This window comes from Folsomia candida, unplaced genomic scaffold (genome assembly GCF_002217175.1).
Source record: "Folsomia candida strain VU population unplaced genomic scaffold, ASM221717v1 Fcan01_Sc004, whole genome shotgun sequence".
Classification (NCBI taxonomy): Eukaryota; Metazoa; Arthropoda; class Collembola; order Entomobryomorpha; family Isotomidae; genus Folsomia; species Folsomia candida.
The window spans coordinates 3967861-3983314 of NW_019091196.1; the positions used below are offsets into that span (position 1 = coordinate 3967861).

Sequence of the window (15454 nt, forward strand, 5' to 3'; positions counted from 1 at the left end):
TTGTCGCTGGTCCAATGTCATAAATATTCGTTAATTTTACATAATTTTCCCACCACTTTAAACATCCTTTAATTAACTGAACCACGATTAAAAACTAATTTTAGTTCCTAATTTTAACCCCGAATGTTCTCCTTCATCTTAGCAACATGGCGTCCCTTTCTCCCTCCCGTATAAACCTTCCAATCCAATCCAGCCCCCCATTATCCTACAAAGTATCGATTCCATCATCCCCGATTGCAAACTTTAATACTTTTTTACCCGGCTAAGTACATACATCCATACTACCCGGGTATCCTTCCTCCTTAGTCCCGATTTTTCTTTCCTCCTTCCTTTCTCTCTCTTTCTCTTTCTCCAGGAATAAATCCCATTTCCATTTATTCCCGGGTGAAAGCGAGCCCAAGGAGAAAGTCGGGGCTGGTTTTCCATTAGAAAAAAAAGAGACAGAAAAAGTAAAACGTAGTTCTCTTTCTCCGTCGAGTCGAGATTTATCACCAGACAAGGAGAAGAAGAAGAAATTTAGCACCACCTGCACAACTACCAGCACCACCACCACCTGCCCTTCTTTTTCCGATTTCTTACATAGAATGGAGGTCTCCCAGCGTATGCTCTATTAGATTTTGGGAAAATTAGTGTGAATCGATCACAAATTTAATTATTATGAAATTTGAGAAAGACACGATCTGGGTACGTTTGGCAGAGATATTTGCATCCAAAGAGGAGAAAAAGCGCAGAGTAAATTTGGACAGTGTAAAATGCGTCAAATTTAAGGCTGATTTTCTCCTTTTGGGTGTAAATATATCTGTCAAGCCTGATTTCCTCGTAAATATGAGAGCAAAACTAGCAAGGGCCGTCTCCCAGGGTATGCTCTCTGATTTTTAGCAAATTAGTGTCAATTCATCACAAATTTAATTTGTGAAATTTGCAAAAGACACGACCTCCTAATTGGCACGTTTGGGAGAGATATTTGCATCCGAAAAGGAGAAAACGTGCCTTAAAGTCGACAAATTTTACACTGTCCAAATTTACTCTGCATATTTTTTCCTCTTCAGATGCAAATATCTCTGCCCAACGTGCCCATTTAGATATTGTGTCTTTTCCAAATTTCATACTAATTAAATTTGCCATCGAAGGCTACTAATTTGCTCAAAATCTGAGAACATACGCTGGGAGACCTCCATTATTATCAGTTGGCTACCTCATTAAGCCCACGTTTCTTATTTCTATTCTACTTGGTCGGTCGTCGGTGTCTCTTTTCTTCTTTCTATTTTTGGGCCATTATTGACACACCAAATTTATCCCTTGACTTTCTCCCGGCACGCACGCGAACCTATTTAAAACCTTTGTTACGACTCAATTAAGGTGCTCATTATTAGAAAAGAAACATGGGCTTCAAATATTTCGGAAATACGTAAACAATTTTATCTCGTGAAAAAGACTCATTATTAACGAAACTGCTCATTTCCTCTTGATTTTTTTACACCTAATTTGGTAAATTTCTTGAAAAATGTCTTCAAAATTGGGCTTATTATTACCAAAATCGAATAAATACTTTTATTCTTCCAATATTTCCTAAATGTGTAAACAAAAGGCCCATTATTTCCAAATTGGGGAAAAACAATGCAACTTTGTTTTTACAAATTCTAAAAAACTAAATGTCTCAATTTTTCCCAACCGCTGGATGCGACTAATCTAGAATTCTACGAATTAATACTTACAATTTTCAGAAATATTATTAATGGCGTCAAATGTTACAAATTTCAAAAAATGGATACCGAGTTGTAAAATAAGTCCACATTATTATTATTTTCTTTCTCTCTTCGTTGCCATTCATCCCGATAAAGTATTTAACTTCAACATCATCTCGCAAAATTTTCGCTATTTTATCCTCAAAAAATTTGCAAAAATTTAGTAGAATTTTTCTTGTACTTTTTCAAGATCAAGAAAACAATTCAATTTTCAACTCATCATCATTGAGCCAATTCACGGAGTTCTTGGTAATTTTGTAAAATCCGTTCGTTTTATAAAACAATTTTACAAATTTCTACAAAATAAAGAGACGCCCTTGATCTGAGCAAGTTTACAAAAATTTTGGACCTAATTATCCTTCGAAATAAATATTTCCAAAATTTTGTAAGTTTACGGATTTTACAAAGTTACCAAGGCCACCGTGAAAGAATTACCTCTATATTATTGTCACTTTGCTATATACCGAAACAATCCACAATTTGGTACAAAATCTCTTAAAAAAAATATATATATTTTATCAGAGTCAGTCTCGACCCCATAAATAAGTCTTCCTTCGTTGCCATGGTAACCTTGCGTTCCCCACCTCGGCAGGGTGCTGACCAAATGTGTAAAGTTTATCGGATTTCCTCTCTCTTCCTCCTGGATAAAAACTTTTTTGGGATGAGTTGTAGCGGATGTGCAATTGTGGCGGAAGGAGGAAAAGTCTTTTTTGGCACCCGCACCCGCCAAGGGGGCTGTGCAGGCAGGATTTATGTAAATCATCACCATGGCAACATGACATCTTAAATATTTTAGCTTTGTAATATGTAAATGGATGAAAATTTCTGTAAAAAAATGTCATCATTTATGTTTGCCCTCCTTAAATCTGGCGAGGCTTTGATGGGATTACTTTTCAACACACATTTCTCAAAATTTTGCTCCGAGATAAACGCGGATTAGTTAAGCCAACGGACAATTTATGGATCAGAGTCAGAAATAATTTCGATAAAAATTTCAAACTTAAACCGCAATTAAGTAAACAGGGAAGAAAGGAATTTGAGACGTGTTTTTAAATTGGTTAAGTATTTTTGTTGGGTTAGAAATTTTGAAGGCAGGGTTTTTGTAAATTTGTCAGGTTTTGTGCTGAAATTTTTTACTCTGTAACCATGGCAACTCGGAATTTTCTATTCGGTAACCATGGAAATTCAGAATTTTCTACTTGGTAACCGCGAAAATTTTCTACTCGGTAACCATGGAAATTCAGAATTTCCTACTCGGTAACCATGGAAACTAAAAAAAAACAATAATAATTAGAGACAAATTAAATTTCCCATGAAAATTATCCCCATAAAATTCTTCCTTACAAATATCTTCCCCCGAAATACTCACACCTTAAATTCACCTCCGTTCCGTCCATTTTATGTATTTCGAAGGCAACAATGATTGATCTCTTCTCGATAAGGATTTCTCTCTCCAAACATTAGAAAGACATTAAAAGAATCCCACTTTTTAAGGTGTGGATTGGATGCAAGGCCGCGATACGGCAAGAATTTGTCCACCTCAACGTGATGGATAACCCAAAAAACAATGGTATCAGAGGGGGCCGTGCAGAATAAATGACGCCTCAGATTTTATTTTTCATGGTACACAGTTTTGTAGACAGGGTTTCGAAATTTCGGAAAATCAGATACTAAAATTTTGATTTTATGATAATTCAAACAAGATGAATTGAAATTAAGCTGATCGAAACATTCCATAGATTAAAATTTGATTTTCCGAAATTTCAAACTACAATTTCTTGTATGCACGGTGACGAAATTTCCAAAAATCAAACTGACTACAATTTTAATCTACACTAATTTTGGTGAAAATTAGGCAAAATGAATCAAAATTCAGCATAATCATCAAAAATTCCCATAAATAAAATTTTAATTGATCCGATTTTCGGAAATTTCAAAAAATAAAACTTCCATTTTCTCCATCACCATGACAACACTTCACCCTTGCACACCCCCCAAAAGATCTCTCTCCTTTCCTCCTTCCTGAGGAATGGTCGGATTTAACCAGCCCGACTGATTTATCACCTCTCGAAACATAGACACAAAATCTTATCCAATTCCATTGTTTTCCAAAAAAGAAAAAAAAGAAGGCGCAGATGCGACGCCTTCGTTTTATTTTTTCTAATCTCCTCTCCCTCAGCTGGTCACCTCATTAATTGATTCCTTAAAACAAGCGAGACGACACAAAATTTCCACCATCACGACCATTCTTTTTTTTATTTTGGATAAGATCCAATCCCTTCGAAGAAGCCGTTGGGGGAGAGAAGTAAAAAGTCATCAAAAAATAGAACAGAGTTGTGCCCCGATGATGATGATGCTGCTGATGCCGCCACATTTTTTACAGCCGCCAAGGGACACCAGGCACCGACGGTCACGGGGAAAGCAATTATCTCCTCGGAAGAAGAACCCCCATTTTTTAGGGATAGGTTTATATAGTATTTCGATCATTCCTTTGCCTGGGATAATTTTAAGTGGAGGAGGAGAGAAATTGCATCTCGGGGAATTCTTCGTCGTCGTAGGGACAAAATAAGTAATAAAACCTCAGGCGCTGGAGCTGGACTTTGTCCCGTCACCAAAAATCAAAAACTACTTATTTTGTCAGAAGCGATTCATGCGGTGATTGGTAATTTTGTAAAATCTGTACGATTTGTAAATTGCGTTTTGTAAAAAAAATTGGACAAATTTGTGCACAAAATTTTACACAAATTTTACAGGATTTTGTAAACAAACAAGAAATGTAATTAATTTTCAAACTTTAACGTCAAAAAATAAATTTTTAAGATTTTGAAAAGTTTCAAATCAAAATGCAGGTTAGGTTCACTGTTCAAATAATGTGAGCAAATTTAAATTTGTATAATGAAATTCACGCAGTGATTGGTAACTATTTAAAATTTGTACGATTTGTAAAAAAAAAATGGACAAATTTCTAAAATAAAATTTTGCACACATTTTATAAACAAGATAGTAAAACTTGAACGCCAAAACATACATTTTGAAGAGTTCGCTTAAGTTTGAATAAAATGTAGGTTTGATGAATCTGTTATGTTAATATACCGTAGAAATTTATACAATGAGACAATTCACGCAGTCATTTGTGTAACTTTGTAAAATCTGTACGTTTTATAACATAATTTCACAAAATAAAAAGACGCCCTTGATCTGAGCAAGTTTACAAAAATTTGGGAGCTAACTTTCCTCAGAAATATTTGTAAAACTTGTAAGTCTTTGCAAAATCTGTAAGTTGTCGGAATTTACGGATTTTACAAAGTTACCAAGGCCTGCGTGAATTGCCTCATCCGTTTTTCTTCCCTATTCGGACCCTGTCCAAGAAATGTGATACAATTTACTCTGTCACGTAACATTGCTGACCCCGAAATCAACCCCATTTTTCATGCCGCGTCCATTTCTCAATTCAATTCAAAGGCTTCCATTCTCCTCTGAATCTGATTATCCGATTGATTAATGTCCACCTTATGCTACAGAAAACCACTCGATTGGAAATGCAAATGAGCCCACATGTCCCTTCCATAAACAACAATCCCGTCCAATTATGTGCATATTATTCCTGCCCTGAAGTGGACAATGGAAGGGTTACTTTTCCCCGATTGGGAAACAATGCACCCCAAATATTTATGTACGAGAGTAATAATTTCACTCCTCAATTTCATCATTTCACTCAAGGGTGGATTGGCAGAGGAGGAAATAAATAATTTGATTGTGACGGCAGCATGGCTACCCTAGAGAGAGGAAAAGTCCCTCCGGCAATCTAAAACCGAGATCGGATCTAATGTCTCAATCGGAAATGTAATCATTTCACATTCTGCGGGTTTTTTTTCTGGGCACTGTATTTTTTTGTAATATGAAAAACGAATTTAATCCTTTTTTCTTGTATTTTATTTTGATGAAGGTTTCTTTTTTTGAAGAGAAATTTATCTTTTTTTTATTTATTATTAATTGCATTTTGAGGGAGTGCACGTGGTCAAATTTTAGACAGGATTTTTTGGGAAAACGGTGGCGTTTTTTGGGAAGTTTAATCGAAAAGTTATTTCTATTTTTTTGTAGCGTCAAAAACTTTTGCAATATTTTGACAACTTTTTTATCCAGAAGTTTATATATTTTTCATTAATTGCATCTGTATCGTGAAAGGTGTCGAATTAAAGCACGTGGTTTAATCGGATCAAAAATCTAATCAATTTCTTGCCAATCAATTTTTTTAACTCAAAAACTAACTCGTATCGTACAAATTTACTTATCTCATTTTCATTAATTGCATTATTTTGCTGTGAGGATATTCAAAAAGCACGTGGTCTGGTCACCTCATGACATTTCGTGACCCGTATGACCCCCCCCCCCCCCACACACACATTATCCTCCATTCTTCTTCCTGTCCTGGTGAAGATTTTTGGTCTGAAAGGGTTGCCTTGTGTTTGGCGGCGATGGTGGTGGTGGCTTTTTGTGAGCTGATAAATCATGGCGGCGTATAGGAGGAGGAGGAGGAGGAAGGAGCTGGACCATAAATCAGGGTGACTTTGGGGACTTGGCTGACAGCTACATGCTTGGCCAGCAACAAAACTACTTCATCCCCAGCACCACCATCACCACCATTCTCGAGTAAGTAATGCAGAACCAATGAGAAATAAGAGACGACGACGACGACGACCAAGCACAAAACTCCATCCATGACACCACGGCTCGCCATACATCAAAAGACAACGGAATTACGCCCTATTTGCGACACCACGACGGCCAACATGCTCTCATTTACTCAAACACAACGCAACGCCACGCCAGAAATTGTGTGCTGCCAAGCCAACACATGTGCGAGTAGAAAGTCGATCGGGACAAATTTGCAAAGTTGACGTAGCTTAAAGTTTGTGAGATTTGAAATGTCTCTTGACATAAGATTATAAAATTTGCAAAAATCAAATTAAAAATCGTTGCAAATTGTTTAATCAGATTTTGATTATTTTGAAAAAAAAAAGTTTGTAAAATAATTTCTTGTAAAATAATTTCATGTGCAAGCGAAAAGTCGATCGGGACAAATTTGCAAAGTTGACGTAGCTGCAAGTTTGCGAGATTTGGAATTTCTCTAGAAATAAGATTATAAAAATTTGCAAAAATGTCGATAAAAATCAAATTGCCGTTGCAAATTAATTGGCCAGATTTGTGGTTTATTTTTTAAAAAAGTAAGAGTTTAACGCTGCATTGAAAATAATTTAAACTTTAAAATATGAACTAACTTTAAATAGATCTAGTTTCTATCCAAAATTTGCTAAAAATTTGTTCAACTAGTAAATTTACATCATAAAATTGTTATAGTTTAAAAACCCAAATTGGTCCAAGACATTTCTTAATTTCTCAAACAATGAACAACCATATCATAAAATTTCAACACATTTTAAACATTTAATTCCTGCTCCATTTCAAAAATTGAAAATATTTACATAACTCCGGTACTTAAAGCCTTCTTAAAACGTTGTAAATTACCCGACAATTAGCCCCCAATTAAGATTACACCCATTAAACGCTTCGTCTTATTACCCAGAAGAAAACAGAAGTCACATTATGACACGTAAAAACAGACACGAATTTAAGGGCTCGTCTCCTTAAAACCCTTCATCACCACACTATTTATTTATTTACTTACACACTTTTTTTCTCTCCTACAAGGGCGAGGCCTTCTATTTCTCTCTCTCTCTTAAAGACAAATTGGTTCACAATAACAATTCAAAAGATCTGAAATCTTAACGTATTTATTCTCAGGGCTCGCAAGTCGCAGGGCTCCATTTTTTTAGAGGAGTCTCCTCTCCTCAACCCTTTTCCATTCACAAAATGTAAACCAAACCCTTTTCACAAAGACAAAAAGCAGAAAAGCCTTCCTTCTTCTACTTGTTATTGTTTAAGACCCGTGTCGAGCGAGAAGGCAGCGGAATGGAAATTTAATTTTAATGGAACCATGGATGGATCGAGAAGGATGGAGGATCGGATAAAATAAAAGAGTGGAGAATTAGATATTCCTTTGTCTAATTATTTTCAAAGCGCAATTAGTCACTCTTTCGCAGGGAGAAGCACTCTTTCGAATACTAAATGTATTTTTTGGAATGGATTTCTGTTCGGTTTCTGAAGGGATGGATGACTTTGGAAATAATTTGTTATGGGAAAATAATAATGTGCAAGTATTGGTGTGTGGGTAAAGTTTGTAAAATTTCAGGGGAAAAAATGTCGAAAAATGTATTTAGAGATGGAAAACAAACAGACTGAGGTAATTCATGCAGGCATTGGTTTGGTAACGTCAGGAGGATTGCAGGAATTCGTTTTTCGTTAAAAAAAGAAGTAATCTATTTCAAACTTTAACGCCAAATTATACATTTTGGATGATTTTGCTAAAGTGTATAGAATTAAAATGTAGGTTCGGCATACGTCGCAAGAATGAAAATGTGGACAGGTTTGAATTTAAATTTTTACAATGAGGCAAATCACGCATGTGAACTTTGTAAAATTATGTTGCAAACATACAGATTACAAAATAAAGAGACGCCCTTAATCTGAGCAAGTTTACAACAATTTGGGAACTAATTTTCCTCGGAAATATTTGTGAAATTTTGTAAAAGTTTATAAATTTATGGAATTTACGAATTTTATGGATTTTGCAATATTACTAAGGCCTGCGTGAATTGCTTCACAAAATTCGATTCACTGCGTAAACTTGACAAAATTTACACCATTATAAAAGTTTTATTTCAATGAAAAATCCGGAAACTTATTTACAAGACGAGAATTTCCATTTAAAAAAATCTTTTTTCCCATTTGTTAACCTTCACTTTTGTATAAAACTTACAGATTTTACTACATTACAAAAACCTGCATGGATTTCTTCCCTATTTTGCTTACCACAAAACAAAATCAACTTTTTTCTTTCCTAATCTGTAAATTCCCACCAAGAATAAAACAAAACTTAAAAAAATCCAATAAAACAAAGTGTTCCTTGTCGGCATTTATTTAACCAAACGACCACTAAAGTGCATCCCATTATGATAACAGAGACACACACTTATTCACCCCGGATAAATTATAAAAACAAATTTACCAAACAAATTATACGATATGCTGCGATGCGATAACAAGCAGCGTAATCTCCACAAACCATGACAAATTGCTTTCTCCTCAATCTGAATAATTTTTAAAATCCATTTCACAAATCTTTGAATAAATTTAATCCGAATAAGTGCATAATTTGCATACGTTACTGCACTCCTATAGTAATAAAGTAAGTTACATGTATATGTAATCACGGGGAGAGAACGGTACAAAAATGTCTTTCAACTCATAAATCAGAAACATTTTACAGAAATTTAAAGGAAATTCCAAAAAAAAACTGAGAAACCAAGACAAATTGCTTTCTCTCTAAATCTAAAAAAATAATAATCCATTTCTTTGAAAAATTGTGATCCAGATAAACACAATTTGTAGTGAAATATGCAAATTACAGGAATCACTTTGACCAGAAATTCTGTAAAATCTCTCCTCCTGCAATTCATCCAACTAACAAATTAGTTTTTTACAGAAATTTAAACCAATCTCCACAAAAAAACGAAAAACCATGACAAATCACTTTCCCTCCCTCAATCTAAAAAAATCCAATCCACAAATCTTTGAATATGTAAATCTGATCCAAATAAATGCACAATTTTTATCCTAAAATAAATTAGAATCACTTGGACCAGAAATTTTACAAAAATCACTCCTCCTCCTTCATATGTATTCATCCAAGTGACAAATTAGTATTTTTTACCCATATTAATGCATCCAGCAACTAGTGAGTGAGGAGATGATCAGGTCGAGGAGGAGGCGGATGGAGGGAGTGAGGTCTCGTTTAATGTGATTATGTCATGTTTTCTGTCGGGGTGCGTAAAATTGCTTTCCTTTTCTTCTTTTTCTCCCCCCCCCACCCAAAAACACAAATCGAAATGGTGGTGGAAAATTCGGCTTCCGTATGTACGGATCGCACCACTCCATTATCTCCCCCTCATTTTCGGTCCTCCCTCCCCCTCAGAGAGATAAATATATTTCCTCCACTTTAAGAAATCCACCCCACCAATAAATTTCCACAATTAAACAAAAATATATATTCGTGGGCAAGTTATTTATGTGGAAGGAATGCACGAGTCAGGAATTCCAGGGGATCTTTGTAACCTAATAAATTGTAGGAATGAAGTATTATTCCCAAATTGTTTCGCAAACTGTGCAAATTTTTACAATTTTTAGTTTGTGGAATGATTTTCTTCATAATTTCCGTGAATTAAGTAAGTTCAATGTTTACAGCGGTGCTTTTGGTTAAATTATTTACTTTTTACACAGATTGCGTATCGTTTTTTGAAATAATTTCTAGATTCTTAACATCCGTTGGTAACGAGAGGATTTTGAAATTCATGATTTGCCAAGTTGATAAATAAAACAAAGCATAAAAATAATTAGCGATAAAATTTACGTGATGAAAAAAATTAATTTCTTTTCAAAAACCGAGCACGAAACCTTTTCAAAATTTGTTTCGCTACAAACGGCGTTACAAGAACAAACTTATAAGTGAGAAGAACCTCAAATTTCTCAAAAAATAACTTTAACGGCGTTCATGTTCTACAATTAAAATACACAATTTTGTGCACATAAGCTGTATGTCCATTCAAAATCTGGTCCTTCTTAATTGTGCCTTACAAAATAAACAATTCTAATAACGACGTCCATTTCTTGTAAAATTTGACGATACAAATTCTGAAAGAATGCATATGAGCAAATTCAATCGTTTTTAAAATTTTTATCGATTTGGTTGATCGATTTATGTCTTCATCTTTAAAGATTGGGTACAAATTTCAAAATCCAAAAAAATTCACGACCCAGCATGTGTTCAAAGCAACGTGTACGAAGACAAGCAAGCACATATCTGGTTTCATACCTACTTAATTATTTCTAACATAAAAAATTCTAACGGCGTCCATTCGTTGCAAAATTTTGGAAATTTTACTAAATAAAGAGACACCCTTGATCTGAGTAAGTTTACAAAAATTTGAGAGCTAACTTTCCTCAGAAATTTGGTAATTTTGTAAAAGTTTGTAATTTTACGGATTTTACAGTGTTACCAAGGCCTGCGTGAATTGCCTCGTCAACGTGTACAAACTTCACGGAAGGAAATTATGAAAGTTTCGGATTTCATGACTTAATTATTAACGGCGTTCATTCGTTATAAAATTTGACGATACATAATTTCCATCCAGTCGTACATACATACAAATTTTCAAAGAATGTACACACACTCTTCTCCTTATTAACGAGCAAATTCCATTGTTTTTAAAAGGGCAACAATCTCTCTGATTGGTTTGGCTGGCTGGATAATGCATAATTCTTCTTCCTAATACTTTACGACCTCTAGAAGAAGAAGAAGAGATGATGCAGAAAATGTTGAATAGCTGTCAGCCATAGATTTATGTCTTCATCTTCTCTCCACCACTCTCCTTTATTATTCTAATTTGCATCTCTCTCCTCTCTTCTCCTAACCAATCATTTCTTCTTTCCCATTATTCCTGTTCTTCCCACAGCAGAAGCAGAACAAAAAAAAACAAGTAGAAATTCCTCCACATTTCGCACCACACAATTTTTTAAAGAACTCACTCACTCACTCAAATCAAGTAAATCGATCTAACAAAACAACAAATGAGAAAATGGTCAGCCTGTCGACACGGCTCATGGACGAGGACATTTGTTTTCGGTGGAGGAGTAATAAAATTGGGTACATTTTCCGTAAAGAAAATTCTACTTGAACAAAATCTGGGCATTTTTCTAACGCCCACGTGAAAGCAGAAAGAAATCCGAAAAGAAATTAGGGAATTAGACAAAATTCTACCTCAATTTAGGAAATCTTGGATACTGAGGTAATTCACGCAGGCATTAGTAACTTTATAAAATTCGAAAGTTTTGTATGTAGCTTAATTTAAGAAACTTTTACAAAATAAAGAGACGCCCTTGATCTGAGCAAGTTTATAGAAATTTTGGGGCTAATTTTCGTCAGAAATATTTCTAAAATTTTGTAAAAGTTTATAAATTTACGGAATTTATAAAGTTACCAAGGCCTGCGTGAATTGATGGTTGGGCTCAAAATTGATGCCATGCTTTATGATTTTATTGTAAATACTAAAAGTTCCCCGTGCTCATAATAACCTAAAATATTCCCAGAAATTCAAATTCATTAAATTTAAACTCAATTACAGTCTGTTAAAAAATTGAATTTCTCTTTACCAGTATCAAAATTTCCTCAGAAATCAAAATTCCTTGCATTAATTTTCTTCTTCTATCTCAGATTGGCTACATAGTTTCGCCCATAATTATTTACTTTTACCAAGGAGCACCACATGGTCTTGGATCCACATTATTTATCCAGTTTCCCAATTATTTCACACCTGAAGAAAACCCAACCAAACTAGCTCCATTCTCATTACAAATTCTCCTCCTTATTTTATTTTTCCCAAGCAAGCAAATCTACAAACTCTTTTTATGGATTGGATCCCAAAGTAAAAAAGTAAAGTAAGCAAAGTAAGCAGAACTTCGCCTTCTTTTAATAAGGAAAAGAAGCGGTAGGAGACGAATACTAATAAATGCGACGAACTATGTATGTACTACCTACTACCGCAGTCTAATAAGCAGAGGGCGGTTATGTATTTACATATTTTCAAGTTTTTTTTCAAAATTTGTTGATGCATTCCCTAACTCGAATAGATTACTAAAATTTCAAAATATTTTGACATATTGTTCAGTATTTCTAGGTTTTTTGGCCATACAAATATTTTTCGCTGTTATTTGAAAAATACGCAAGTCTTTAGTTTTTCAGAAATATACATATTTTGTGTAAATATTTCAACGATATGAGACGAAATTTTTTCTCTAAAAGAAATTCTATCACAAAATATTCGGAAGACTAAATTCAAAAATAGAAATTTTGTTAAAATTCTTATTTTTTGTATACACATTTCGTAAATAATTTGGGTTTTTTATCCTTCATTTGAAATTCATATTTCAGTGATTTTTCGTAAATATATACTTAACCGCTCTCTGTTAATAAAACTAATTTTTTCTTGCTTAAAGAAATTCTACCACAAAAAATTCAAAAATTATGATATTTCCGAAAATTCTAATTTTTCGTACATATCCATTTCGTAAATATTTTGCCGTTTTTATACCCAAAATACATTTTTCACCAATTTTTCATAAATACATATCCGCCCTCTGCTAATAAAACTGTATATATACGGACACAACAAAAGAAAAACAAGTCGGTTGGATCCCTTGTTTCCCAAATAAGTAAAAGTTTTCCCCATATTTTTCCCCACCAGATGTGACCAACCAACCAACCAACCAACCAGCCAGGCAGCCAAGAACCAACCTGGGTCGAATTAGCAATGGCGTGCACACTGGACTCGACATGATGGATTGCTTCACTTTATTTTATGCACAAGACTACGTAAACTACGAGGCACGATTTATTAACTTGCTCCCTATGGGTCACCTGTCCGTGCAGGAGAAATGTCCACTTCTTCAAAATTCTACCCAAAATTTCATGAAAAACTGACAGGAATCCACTCCGTTAGAATTTTTTGATTAATTTTAGATAATTAAAAGTTAATGAAGATTCTGGTTTCGGGTGTTGTAAATGAAATTTATATATCAAATAATTTCAAATTTCGTAAAAATTTCGGACATAAATTTCGTAAAAAATAATTCCGAAGCAAGTACGCCTTTTGCATTATTTTTCAAGAAATTGCATCCGTGAAGGATAAATGTAGATTAATAGTATTGATTTGATTCCTTGTAGATTTCGTAAACATTTTGTATAAAGTTGGAAAGAGTGGACTTTTGACGTCGTTAAAATTATTCAACTAAATTGAGATGATTTAAGCGCAAATCTAGATATGGTTGACAACAACGGAATAAAGTAATGACTTAATTTGGATAGATTTTTCTTGCTTAAAAGATTTTTGCATTTTTTCAATCCGAAATTTCTTCGTTCCAACTATTTTTTAAGAAATCATCGATTTTTCGAATTTATTCAAGATCTGCGCGCTACATTATCAATTTTGTTGTACAGATTATGCAATTTTACTCATTTTTTTCATAACAAACGGGCGCAAATCATTCTTACAAATATAAAAATTGCTCGGAAATTATTCCCCGTTTAAAAAAAATTCAAAATTTGACACCTGGGTCACAAAATTTCCTAAAATTATGCCCCACCCTTTACGCAGGGTCCCTAATAATACGTAACCTAAACTTGTGTACGTGTACATACACGTTCGGATGGACTTGATTATTCGATCGCCTCTCTCTCCGTCCGTCCGTTGTTCGCCTGATTTATGGGCAAGCTAACAATTCATCTTCTTCTTGGTCTTCTGCGACCATTGGAGTTTAACTGCATGCAAGAAAAACAAGTTCTTTCCTTCTTCGATGTATTTCCCTTCCACGACAAAAAACAAACAGTGTAATCGCAGCTCAGAGCGTAATTTTTCTGAGTAAAACTGCAACACGAACGACACATTTTGTTGGCTTGTAGGGTTGGTTTTGTAATATCATTACATTACAATAATGAGGAGGTGGAGGTCACCATGGTTACAAACATGTGCAATTTAATATGGTCGGATTAATCTGTATTTTAATTTGTGCAAATTTTTATATGCAAATGCAAATATTTTCTGTGGTGTTTATTTAGTAAACAAGATTTTTGAGACGAGTTATACTTTTTTGCGGGTTCATCATTTAAAGGAGATAATTCACTCGAATATTTGTAAACTTTGTAATTGTGGATATAATTTTGATATCTGATTTTCTGCTATACTTTTTGTAGGTTCATGGAGAATATTTGTAAAGTGTGTAATTTTTATTATCTGATTTGTTTCTTTCTAATTTTGATAAAGTTAACTCGGAATTTACCAGGTTACAAATATCTGAGTGAACTTTGAAGCTTAACACTGACCTAATATAAAATTTTACCAATTGTAAATTGTTCATTTTACATTTAAACGGCGTTAGAATGACAAAATTTTACAATGATTCTAGTAAAATATTTATAAACTTGTTTAAAAGTTTGCACTTTTACTGAGGTTACAAAAATTTGAGCGAATTTAGGAATAAATTTCGTCACTTGCTTATATATTTTTGACACATTGTATTTTAAATACCTAAGGTTTAACTTGGCCCGTAAATTATTCAGTTTCAGTTTTTTTAAAATGGCGTTAACATTTGCAAATTTTACAGAAATGTCAATATTCTTTCTAAAATCTAGCTTAAAATCCCATATTTTTTAAATTGTCCCAAAAACTGGTCAAAAATTCGAAATTTCTTGTTTACACTGCAAATTACACAAATTCCCCAAATTTTGACTTCCCCCGTCATTTTCTCCCTTTAATCAAATCATTCCCCTATTTGCAGTAATTCCGTTGACGAAATCGTCATCATAATTGAGTCGGCTGTTAACCCAATAAAATCCTTTATCCGTTCAGAATCGCTGCATGGGTGATGTGTTAACAAGTCGTAACGTGGTTACTCCCACTAAATAAAGATAACTTAATTCCATTCCACCATCGTAAAATTTGTGACTTGCAATAAAATCAAAATAATGAACAAGTTCAACT

At 34.0% G+C, this 15454-nt stretch overlaps 1 protein-coding gene across 2 annotated transcripts in view; it reads right to left on the reverse strand.

Moving 5' to 3' along the window:
- The window catches only part of LOC110848207 (homeotic protein ultrabithorax), a 66964-nt gene that overhangs the window by 8418 nt on the left and 43092 nt on the right, over positions 1–15454 (reverse strand). The gene's annotated exons all lie outside the window — the stretch shown is intronic.